The sequence below is a fragment of the Pezoporus flaviventris genome, unplaced genomic scaffold, assembly GCF_033815535.1.
Source record: "Pezoporus flaviventris isolate CSIRO_AGI_PZ_B2104156 unplaced genomic scaffold, CSIRO_AGI_Pfla_v1 ptg000063l, whole genome shotgun sequence".
NCBI lineage: Eukaryota > Metazoa > Chordata > Aves > Psittaciformes > Psittacidae > Pezoporus > Pezoporus flaviventris.
In genome coordinates, this window is record NW_026892611.1 from 4,886,328 (window position 1) to 4,899,060 (window position 12,733).

General features: G+C 44.2%; 1 protein-coding gene across 3 annotated transcripts in view; it reads left to right on the top strand.

The window, feature by feature from the left end:
• Positions 1-12,733, top strand: part of CALN1 (calneuron 1) — a 133,173-nt gene that overhangs the window by 24,783 nt on the left and 95,657 nt on the right. Inside the window, exon 1 of one of the 3 annotated variants that reach the window (XM_061470332.1) lies at positions 159-822. The exons of the other annotated variants lie outside the window; for them this stretch is intronic. The gene's annotated coding sequence lies outside the window, so the exon portion shown is untranslated. Of the gene's footprint in view, positions 1-158; positions 823-12,733 lie in introns of those variants that run through there. 3 annotated transcript variants of the gene reach the window in all.

Here is a 12,733-nt window from a genome sequence, read left to right on the forward strand (position 1 = left end):
CTTTGCTGGTGTCCTGAGTGTGAGCTGCTTCTCCTGTTACTCACCAGCAGCTCAGACCTTTTCCACCCACCAAGTTTGACTGTTTTCCATGTAGCAGCTGCATCCCCCTTAGTCTACGCTGCACTGTGTCGCGCTGTTCTTGCAAGCTTGTCACGCTGTGCTTGCAAGCTTGTTCTCGGCTCTCGGTGGCTTTTGGAGTGTGCTGAAAGTCATCAGGATACAGACGGGCTCCGTCGGGAAATGATAGCAGGACGAGATCAGCTGAGGGAGCTGCTTGCTGAGGTCTGCCCGGGCTGTGGTTGCCTGTAACTCCACTGGAGGAGAGGTGCGCGATCCTGTCTCACTCAATGTGCTTGCTGGACTACAAGAGGATCTCCTCATTGCCTGGGAAATCAGATTTCCCCATTGTTCAGCTGTAAAATAGCTGCACAAGGCCGTGATTGGCAAAGGACTGGATCACCCAGGTGGCTTACATCACGTAGGCAGCTGCCACCGAAATGACACTCTTGATTGAAGGCCAAAAGAACCATATACGTAACTGCCTGTGATTAAGCTCCATATGATGCCTCAGAGCAAGTAAAAAACCCCTCCTTCATCTCATCTTGTTTGTAACGAGACAACCATTGCAGGGATATCATTTGGGTCATGTTGTGGCTTTTGGGGGATTTTTTGTTTTGTTTTGTGTTTGGTTTTTGGCTTTTCTTTGCTTCTGGCTGTAAACTTCCATGATCTGCACCAATCCGCTGTTGCACCCTTGCGTGATGCCCCATGAGAGCCTGGTGCTGTAGGTGTGCTGGTAGCTGGGAACACAAATTTTACCAGGTAAGAGCTCCCAATGCCATTTTCTTAAACAAGGAATATTCCAGCTGGCTTCTTTTGTAGAGGGAAAGGGTCTTCGCATGCGTCCTTTCCCCACTGGCATGAATGTTTGTTTCTGGGAAGGGTTTGATAGGGGAAGCTTGATCTTTTCAGTTTTTGGAGTCTTTGTGGATGCTTAACTCTTTCCCCAGAGTCTGCACTGTACCTGTAGATAAATCCCCTCTGCACTGTACCCATAGATAAATGCTTTGCCTTGGCTCTGGAGAGGCAGTTTGTGTATCACCAATCAGAATCCCAGTTGGCCAGTGAGGGATGGGGAAGGTGGTGGAGGGCTTGTAGTATTATATGTAAGAGGGCTTGTCCTGCAGGAGCTGGCTTCTGGTGCTGTGCTCTTCGGTGATGTGTAGACCTTGCCTGGTTCTCACAACACCTTCCTTTAACTTTTCCATGGGGAAGGATCAGGCCCTGGCCTGATCCGACACACTAATGGAGTTCATCAGCGAACAAATCCACTGTGCAAGCATCTCCCTGCTAGTGAATCCCAGGGAGAAACCTAGCTTGCAGAGAGAAAGAATAACATTTAATGTGAAATAGTTTGCCCAGGTGCTAATTTAACCAAAATCCCCATCCTTTCCTGTCTCAGCTGTGCAGGGAGCAGGGCCGTACCTACTCTCTCTGTACTCACACTCTCCCTGACTTCATTATCATGCAGTTTTTATCCAGTTATAATGTGCTTGAGGATTATGCTGATGCAGTGTGTTCCTATAATATCATAATATATGGGTATGTGTAAATATAGATGGATATATAAACAACGTTTTTGTAGCCAGTTGTTCAGGCTTCCCTTCAACAGTCTAAATCCCAGTCCAGGCTTGGTACTTGTAAATGGCTGGTCCCATGCATCTCCCACAGCCTCCAGAAAACCTTCCCCTGTAAGTTACAATGCAATGCAAGTCCTCTCATTTCATTTCATTTCTCTTGAAATGGCCTAATTTCTAAGCAAAAATCATTCCTTGACCAGTAGCAAGGTGGTAGTGCTCTGCATGTCTTGTCTTCCAGAGTTGCTGTAAACTGAACAAAATACCCATTGAGAAGCTACTTATATTAGCAATACTAACAAACATAATTTTGGTCGATTTGTGCACATATAGCTTTATTGATTCAGCATGAAATATTCCAGGCAACCTATTAAGCAATGTAAAATGAAACAGGCAGAGCCTTTTCACAATATGCTGGGAATACTGAATGGATCTGGGAGCATTTATTTTAACCAGGTGGCTTGCTAAGGTAAAGTCAAATGATTTTTGAGTCCTGTAACCAATACCAAGTCAGTTTTATACACTACACAGCTAAAGATATATTAGTTAGCTCAGCCGTTAACTGGGGAACTGATAGGCATGGAGAAGCTTTGCAAGACTGAGTAGCCTTTAACTGTATTTTTAACCTATGAGTGTTAAAAGTGTAAGCAAGAAACTAAAGTAAATACTGGGTATTATGCAATAGTACTTGGGCTATCATGAGAAAAGGGCAATAGAAACAAACTGCTTTATAGGTCTGCTTCTAATTAAACACAGTCTACTTTGATAAAAGCATGAAAATATTTCTCAGAATAAAGACATTAAGCAAGTGGTAATTAAAGCCACAGTGTGGATTTAGTCTGTTGAACCTAAGTCCATGGGCAGTACACAAAATGTATAGAAATTCAGTGGGTGGTTATAAAGATGCCCTCTTATTCCTTGAACTTAATGTCTGCTTATGGAGGCTTACTGGGCATAATTGTATATACATTTTTACAGCATGATAAAAGAAAACCTTAAACATCTGCACTGTATGCTGTCATTAGGTCCGTTCACAGATGAAGCCTTCAGGCAGCATATACCTCCCTTTTTCATGCATTATCGAGCCATTTAACCTGGATGGAGGTCTTGGATCCACACTGTTTGTTGCCTGTGGCCATACCCTGCTGTGTGGCATCTCAGCTAACCTCCTGGGGTGTAGGCATTGCAAAGTGGGGTGTCGAGGCATGGGTGCTGCTGTGTTTGTGTCTGAACCACCAGCACTGCACTGGTACCTAGCAGCACTGGGAAGACGTTGCTGGAGGTGCTGTTCTGGGGCTAAGATGTCCATTTCCCTCACCCTTCTGTATTTCCTTCATTATCCTGTGTGTTTATTGAAGTTCTTCCCTGTGGTGCCTGCAGGAGGGTTTTGGCTATTTGTAAATGTAGCAAGGGTCAAAATGTGGCTGCTTTGCCTGCAGTCACTCTGTGTCCTGGGGGATCCCAAGTGCCTGGGATGGCACAGGTGACATTGTGGTGGGCATGTGTGCTTGCAGAGAGCTGCTGTGTGCAAATAGTTTCCTCAGGATCTTTTTATCCTTGATGCTGGCACGTTAAACTGTAACGTGAGCAACCCGAGAAGCTGGAAGCTTGTTCAGTTGAGGGAACAGCATCCACTGATACTCTGCACAAATTCCAGTTTGGCTTTATTCCTTCCTAACCTAAATCCTCATTGCGTCTTATACATGTTCCTGCCAGGGGCTTGATTCTGCAAAGAGGTCAGTAAGGCAGAGCCTCGCTGAAGTTAATGAGTTGCAGTGAGCTTGTTGCCTGCACCAGGACTGATCCACTTCAATGAGGTTTTCTTCATTCTCCTCTGTTTGCAGGACCATAGCTGTTTGCATAGATACGACCATCAGTTTGAAGGGTTGCCCAATCCTGCAAAGCCTTAGGCAAACAGCTAAGCAAATAGCCCATTGGCTTGGATGAGCACTGCTGGTGCTTGCAACCTGTCCCAGTGAAGGTAACTGGAATTTTGCCATTGTCTCCCATGATTGCTGTGCCGCCCCCAAGGGAAGTGTGCCCCATAGGCGTGTGTTTGAAGACCCAGACAAGTTTGTGCCAGTAATTGTCAAGCTTTTCAAAGGGTTTGAGGACATTTCCAGAGGCTACCAAAGATGTCACAGTAATGTGTTTTTTGAGATATATTTATGTTTTCATCCTTGATCTTAAGTACTCTGCTCTGACCCCTTTTAAAAGCTGCACTTTAAGAAAAATGTCCTCTCTACCCTTTTTTCCTGCAAATTGTTGACCTCTGCCGGGGCAGTGATTTCCCCATGGAAAGCTGTCACATATCAACTGTAATGCAAATGAGATTCCAAATAGTTGATCATCCCTGCCAGGTATTAAAGTTGGGAGTAGTCAGCCCAAGAGCAAATCCCAGGAAAAACAAGAAAATGAAGTCGCCATAACTGTTTTCAATTATTCAGTCTCGCTGCTTCTCCTTATGTTTCAAGAAGAAACATGCAAATCTCTCTGGGTCTAACTTGTTTACAGAGTGCTCGTGGGTTTAAAATACAGCCAGCATCAGATTTCTGTTGTACATTCCCTTCAAATAAATACTGAAATAAAAATAAGGATGCTGTAATTTGTGCCACCCCAAGAGCTAAATACTGAGCTCCAGCAGGAAATGATCGTTTTGGTTTCTTGGAACAGCTTTACTATAATCTTCCAAAGACCAGTAGCTCACAAAGGAAGAAGTGCAGGCTTTCTCGAGGCAGCTCAGCTCTCTCTGATAGTACTTGGTTTATTGTGAATTAAGGTCTTGGATGATGAGGTGCTCTAGCATGTGCTCAGATCCTGCTGAGCCTAGGGTGTGCTTCAGAGCTTTGCAGCATTGGAGCTCCAGGGCTTACCTTTTGAAGAAGTTCCATTTCTGCTGACTTCTGTGCATGCATAGATGTCATTGCAGGTTTGGGATCTACCTATATAGCTCCTATAAGCATCGATATAGGGTAGTGGTTGGTGTTAAACAGCTGCTCTGCTTGGGCAATGCACTATTTCATGGATGCCCTGGCCACCTTTGGCAGTAGTGTTACAAGTCCTGTGCATCCTGCAGCTGATGCTTCCAGTTATCTGCATGAAGTGGTGCCATGAACACAACAGTCTCTGAACCCTTTCTCACCATAGCCCATTCCTGGCTTAATAGCAGTTAACAATAACCAGCCTGGTGGTTCTGGAAACTTCCTGTTGGGGCAGGTCTTCATTTGGGTCAGTTGACCCTCTCCAGGCAAGTAAACTGGGATGCTGTTTTTAGATTTGGATCCTCTTTTAAAGCTGGGCCACAGTTTTTTTTATGAAGACACTTTCTTAAGGAAACTAGTAGCCCTGAATGTTGGCAGTGGGAAAATGCTTGTAGTGTGTCTTGGTTTGAATCTTGCACTGTGATCCACCTTTATTTATATGATTATTCCAGTGTTTGGGTTACCCTCACCTCTTTAATTTCCTTCTTGCTCATTTATGTGTGTTGATGGCTTCAGTCCTCATAGCTCCTGGGAACTTTCTGTAGGAACCCTCAGCTATTGCTTTTAAAAAATAACCCTCACCAGATGTCCAAAAGCCTCCTTTAAAGAAGAGGCCTGGCATAAGTCATATTTACTGGGAGTAATTAACTGTCCTGTTAAAAATCTTAAATGTTTTAGCATTTCATTAATAATACATAATCAACCAACAGGCTATTTGCAGTGTGTTACTTTGCTGTAAAAAAATTGTCATTATTGATACATTTCATGTTTATAATTACTCATTTGTGACGCACTTGGTCTGTTATGAATAATCCATTGTATATTGTTTTCTTAAATAGGATGCTTGCTCAGTGTGCTGGGGGTGCCAGGAATCTCTGTTAATAATGTCTTCATGTCTGATTTATGCCTGTGAATTGAAGGCAACTGGACATGATTACATGAACAGAAGCATGCTCAGAAAACTGTCCTCAAGACACTCTCAATAAGCAAGCCCTCAACAGTTGTGAGTGGAGGAGGAAATGGTTGTTGAAAACGCATTATAGGGACACAGGGGACACTTCCTCACTGTTTTGACATTCTCTTCATCTCAGCTAACGTGCCTGTGGTACTTTTTTCTTACTGCCAACAAGGACCTTGTTACTCTATGCTCTATCAGTTAGATCTCTATTATCTTCTTGTGTTCATCTACTTGGAAAAAAATGAGCTGGGTGTTCCAGAAAAAAATCTGATGGTTTTGTTGGTGTAATTGTCTGAGCAGATGCGGGTGATGGTACAAAGCCTTTCTGGCACCACTGACTTGCCATGTGTGCTCAGCTAAAAGTGCTTCATGTTGACTTTGTCCTCACCTCCACCTCCTGAGTGATGGGGAAGCTGATTGCATGGGTGAGGGCAGGAGAAGTCCCTGCTGCATGCTGGCAAGGTATCCCTGGGGTAGGCACAGGGTGGTCATTTCTCCCCTTGGCAGTATTAACTGGGCAGTTTTGGAAAGGGAAAAATGAACTGAAGGGGAGGTGGAAGGTGCCTGGGACAGTGTTAAGGAGCTGGCAGGTCTACCAGCTGCAGGTGGCATCATCTCGGCATTGATGCTGCTCAGCCCCTTGGGGTGCCTTCACAGACTCCTGGATTTTAGGGCCCTGGAGGAGTGTCGGAGCATCTAATCTGGAGACCAATATATCACAAGCCATTAGATTTCCCCCTGTTGACTCCAATACCAAGCTTGGTAGCTTGCACTCGCTAAAGCGTGTCTTCCAGTAAGGCATCTGGTCTTGTCAGGGAGACAGCAAGGTAGTTTTTTCCAATGGTTAATCACCTTTGCCATTAGAAATTCTTGCTTAATTTCTAATTTGTATGTTTATAGCCTTCAGCTTCCAGCCACAGAAGCCCTTTGCCTGGAGACTTTAGAGCTTTTTAGTAGCCTGCATTGTTTTTCTCTCATAAACTTTTGCCATGCCATCAGTCTTTTCTTTGAAGCCCCTGGATGATGCACGGTATGGGTCCTGTTGTCCTATAGAAGAGCTGAACCCATAGGAGGGAACAGTAGGCTGGTACATGCATGCTGCAGGTTCCCAAGGGATAAAAGCTCCATTTCCAAACTGATCTTTTCATCTTTCCAGATGAATTATTGAAGGGGGAAGAGAGGGAAATTCAGAGATTTTTGTTTTGTTGCTGACTTTTCTGTTAGCTTTTAATATCAGCTCAGAAGCTTTCAAACCAACTGTGGTTCAGGTGAAGATGGGGAAGTTTTACTAACCCTGGCTAAACTTAACCCCTTGGGCAGCAGAGGCTGGGGGCAGCAGTGGCAGAAAGTGGGAGAGGGCAGCAAAAAGCTAAGGATTGCTGGCTGTGGAAGACGAAGATGAGTTTGGGGGCTAAGAGGAGCTTGGGTGAATGGATGAAATGCTGGTGAGCCTTTATGAATGACTGGTCTTTAGTTATGCAGGTTTAAGCCCATTTGGGAATGGAAAGGGGTCTTTATCCCTTTAGAGTGTGATGCCCTTGCCCTGGAGATACAGAGCTATCAAGTCCTTGCAGTCGTCTCCTCCAGGCAGTTTAAGCCGAGGATCAGCTTGGGCCATAGTTAAAAAATAACAAACAGCAACTATGGTTTTAAATTGTCCTACTGTGCTCTCACATGTTCAGCTTTCAGAGAAAAACGTGTATATTTTGTACTTGACCTGGCATCCGCAGCTCTTCCTTTCTGCCACGCAGAATTCAAAGGCAGCCATGAAGCATCAGTTGTTTAGCGACGTGATGTCTTTTCAAGTGACCTTCCTCTTTTTAATTTCAAGTTTTCTGGAGAAGGTGGGGAAAAAAGAAAGCACAAACCCATCTGAAGCTCCTATTGCTTTGTAGTCCTCGAACCAGGAAGTCTGTCTCTCATGAAGTGCCTGTGTGGCACTATATCCGTTAGACTTGTCACTCAGATCTTGTTTTCTATATTTCAGAGGACTTTTTTCCATCTTGCATCTTTAAATGCTGAAAATGGTCTAAGGGTTTTAAAACCCTTTCCCCATAGATTACCATGGGGAACTTTATTGCTAGTATTCCAACCCAGTATTTACCAGCAAGGAGATCTCCTTTATTTAGTCATTTTCTGAAACAAGGGGTATTTTCTTGGATTTATACCAATAAATCATTACATACAGCAGGAATGCTGTGTACAGTATGATAAGGATGAGGGTAGATGTGGGTATGGAGGGTCAGGGCTGAAAGTATTCTCAGTGTCCAGTTTTAGTCTCTACTTGTAGCAGCACCAGCAAATACATAGTGAATCTCACATGTGTGTCTGTGCACTGTGTATTAAGGACTCATGGTTGCAAACCATACGTCTTTGCAAAAGGTATTAAATTAATCTGGATGCATTAATGTCCTGAAAAGTCATGTGTGTTAATGCCTTATGATAACCAGCCCTGCTCCCAGAAAGTGAGAGCACTCCAGTTTTCCAGAAGTAAAAGAAAAACTCTTCAAGAGGAAGGTTTAGGTCTCACTTGCACTCACAGCCCAATGACTTTGCATTGCAGTCTGAGGAAATTTGGCTTCCAAAAATGGTCCGGTGTGTTTACTGCTCTGCGCAGGCTGCCGAGGCGGGCTGGGAGCAGGGAGGCTCTTGTCTTTCTCTTCCTGCAATAGATATGTTTATATATAGCCCAAATGTGCCTTTCCATGTGTTTTGGGGAATTTCGATTTATTGGTATCAATAGTTGGAAAATACAAATTTCCTCAAAGATTTTCCTCCCTGGGAGGATCTATTTTAGGGCTTTCTTTTAAGGCTCCCTATGCACCAGATCTTATTTTTCTCAATCCCAAGGCACCCTTCCAGGACCCACTTATATTGGTTTTGTAGCTACAGCAAAAGCCATCTGCCTGAGCACACTTTCATTCCTGTGTCTCTCTACACACCAGAATTGAGACTGATTAAACAAAGACTTCTGCATTTTATTGCAGCAGCTTAAATCTTTACACCTCATTACAGAGCTCTTGATGCTCCCCTTCTTTGCATCCTCCCCGTGCCAAAATGAAACTCTTTGGGCTATCCAGACTTCGCTTTGGGAGCTTGGGCTCATATTGCATTTGAGGTGCCAAGTTTTTGCACAAAGTAAATAAAAAAAAAATTAATCTTTAAAGCTATTTTTAGCAACAGTGAAGGCAGGTGATAAGGGACAAAGTGACTTAGTGCTTCTCCTAGATGAAGGACTTTGCCAAACCTATGTGTCTGCAGCAGAACTCTTGATTTGTAGTCCCTTAACTATATTGGCTACAAACATGGACATGTTTGTTCATGTTGCTCCCATGCCAGAGAGCATGGGCTAATCATGACTCAAGCTGTTACTGTCTCCTTGGGAGGGAGGGAAGGGACTAGTGCATGGACAGCAATGAAAGGAAGATGTACAAGAATAGCAGGAAAGACTCTTTGGGAAGTTGGTTGTGTCCCCTGACTGATGCATCCTGCCCAGAGAATGCCAGATCCAATGGCCCAGGAATTTCCCAGATGATATTTAGTTCCTTATTTGCTCTTCCCTTTGGATCCAGCCAGATATTACACAGACTACCTGTAAAGATCATGGCAATCCTTCAGCTCTGGGGAAAAGGAGATAATTTTTTTAGAAGCCACTGCACTTATTTGTTTTGGATGTTATAACATTTCTCTGGCCAGGGAGAAGCATCTTTAACACCATTACTTCATTTGATGAATTTTTAAAGGGTTTTAGAGCAAGATGGGGGACTTTACAGCTACTGTTCCAGTTTCCCTACCATCTGGTTGCTTCATGGATTTTCTCTGTATTCCTGTTGAGTTTTTTAGCCCAGTTTCCTAAGAAAATGAAGCTTCTGCTGTTGTACTGCACATGTGTGCTTGTCCACTCATGTATTAGGTTATTTTTTCACGTTTTTCCATGCCATCAGCTTGAATCTTCTGCTCAACCTCAGCCAGATTTGTGGAGAGATCTCAATTGTCCTAACATTTTTTCCCACCAGCATCATTTCTGCCTGTGATGTTTGATGTCCATGGGGCAGTAGCTGTAGGGCCAGGGTGAGGATCTGTAAGACCAGCTCACAGCCTGCTGGGCAGCAGCCAGGATCTACCAATTCCACCTGCATGGAGAAAATACAAGATACTGGCTAGGTGTAACACCCAGGCAGTGCCATTGGTGTTGTGTGTTACGTGCCTGAGGCTGTTAACACCAGGATCAACTCCTGGACATCATTTTGTGCTGCACACAGGAGGAAGATTAGCAAGAAATCTTTTCCAAATTGGTAACTACCAAGAGAGATCCAGGATCGATACAAATTGATCCTGATTCCATCTCAGTGACTGATATTTAAGCTAAACCTTCCAGTTTAATCGTTGTGTAGATTTTCAACTGGGTCTGAAAGCCTTTTTAAAAGACATATGACAGAAGCTGGTGGCGAATGCAAAGCGGAGCGAGCGTAGACATGTGAGCATCGTGTAACTGCTTTTTTATCCCTGACATTGCTTACAAACCTCCTCTAAATTTCACAAATGTGGTTGTGCTGAAAGGAAGGAGCAGAGCTGGCAGTGCTGCTGCGCCGGGCGTTACGGGGGATGTAACCTGCTGCTGAGCTTGGCACAGAGACTGAAACCTTGGCAAGGTACTATGGTAACATTTCCATACACATGTTTATGGGTTCTTTGAGGGCTTTTTGGTTAAATGTCAATGTTTTCATCATATTATTCAAGGAGATTTCAGTGCTCCAAAATCCCACTATGCCTTTGAAAAGTGCTTTCAGTTTGTGAGTTGCTCAGGGGAAGATGTGTCTGTCTTGACTGCTCGGTGATGGAGAGAAAAGCTCACTGCTTAGCTGCCTGCCTGGGGGCTTGTTGTGCAGCTCTGAAAAGCAGGGCAAGTGCTGGGGCATCGTCCCCATTCCCATCCAGAGGAAGTGAGTGCCCATTGCTTCAAGTTTAACATGATGAAGACACAGAAAGCTGTCACACCCTGCACTCCAGCATCAGCGTCTGCTGCTGACCGAGCACTGGGTGTGGGATGGATCCCATCAGCACCAGTGTGAGTTTACTCAGGGTCTCCGCTGACACTGGAAGGAGCAGCCACAGGCAAGCTTAAGGTTACTGTGTTTCTAATATGGACATTTTGGCTAAATTCAAAATGAGACTGGACTGATCTGACTGTGCTAGGACAGACCTCTTGTTTCCAGACAGGCATTGGGCACCTACATATTTCTATTAACCTTTTTATATGTTTCAACACAGGGTGATTTGCAAAACACGGTGCTTTTCCTTGTGCGCTCCTACGTCCCACACCCTTCATTACCCCTTCTGGACGTTTTTTGCCTCTGTGCAGGCTTGGTGTTGCCAGCAGGTTCCTGTCTACAGGATGCTGAGTGCTCCTGAAGTGCAGCTGCGCATCCCTGTTTGAACATCTGGTGCTGGAGCTGCTACTGGTCCATTTTTGAGCATCTCTTGTTAAAACTGGAGGCAGGCTGAGAGCTGCTGAATTACTGAATCTCTGCAGGGTTTCTGTTCAACAATATTGCAATTAAAAAAAATAATACTCTTAGGTGGTAGAATTTAGGATTTCTCACAGTCAGATATCATGGGTCGTCACCCCTAGTACTAAAACTTATCACAGGCTCCCAAGTGGGAATGGATTTCAAACACTTTAGCCCTCAGGGAGATGCATTGTCATTTTTTTAAGATGGCTATAGAAGCAAAGGCAGGGAAACTGGCTTCTGAAATGCTTTAGTGCACCTGAATCCATGGCTTGCAGCTACTCCAACGGTGGGCGAACTCCCTTCACCCAGGGCTGTCCCCAGCCTCATGGGCTCATCTCGCACTGCATTTGCAGTACAAGCTCAGCCTGCCCGGGCTGCTGCAGGTGTTAGATTTAAATCTTTTTGTTCAATAGGGTTAATCAGCGTAATTGCTTTTACACTGGGCATGTGATTATTGGGTGAAAACATGGATCGATTGTTGCCTGAATACTCTGTGGTGGGACTGGAAGCTAATGAAGATGGTGCAAAGGGCTGGAAGTGTCTCTCCAGCTGCCTGTTTGTTTGGAATTGTTGTGGTACCAAAGATGACATTGCCTATGGGTCTCCCTATGGGTAGGTAAAGTTCCTGTCTTGGTGTAGAGCACTGTCAGAGTGAGCAATGTATCAGAATGAAATACATTAATCGGCAAGTGCTGGGAAATTACAGCTAGGCTTAATGAAAAAGAAAACCTTGTTTACGATTTCTAATGTGCTGCTGAAGAAACTGGCTCCCAAATAAAAATACTTAAAATTGCGATTAGGATTTATTTACATAATTACTGCAAGATAAATTCTGGGTGCGTGCTAAGCAGCGCAAGAGAAACCTCGTGGCTTTTCTTCTTTGCTTTCCTGTGTCTTGAGCTTAGTTTGCTCTTGGTGAGTCTATTAAAGCTTCTACTAACTCAGTGAGGCAAGAAGGCATTTGTTACAAAATTAATGCATATATATGTGTGTATATATTTTTTTCTATTGACTGTGGTAAGAACATATGGCTGAGTAAAAGCCAGATCATCCTTGTAATTGTAGTGTTGGCTGGAGAATGATTCAGTAGGTGGCACTTATCTCTTTATGGCAAAGCCTGTAGTGAGAACGTCCTTGGAGTTTGTTACCAAGGGGCTTTGTCCCCCACTGGTATGAGTGAGATCTGTCAAAGTTGCCAAAGAAATTTATCTTAATGGTCTGCTCCCAGTGGTACAGCCCAGCATGTCCTGGCCACCTTCCAGCCCCTGCAGAAACCCTGGGCCAGAACTTTGGATGGTGCCTGGGAGGCTCTGTTGGCTCTGCTGATTTATATCTGCTGGAAATGTACAGCAGAAATTGCAATAGGCCCATGATGGGGCTGCGCTGATTGAAACCAGCCAGGGGGATGACAAATCTTCCTCTTAATATTTCAATTGACTTTGGCAAACTTGCCTCTTTCTTGTGTATCCTAAATCAATGTGTAAGTGCTGCTGACAGTAATTTCCACTTTTGTCTGTGCAGATGGTTGCCCTTCACCAGGCTGCGGTGTTTATACCTGCTAAGTTTGCAAACACTTTTCTGCTACAGCCTCCCATTGAGCAGTATTTTTCTTTAGCTGTCGTATTTGTGAGATGAAAATGTTCT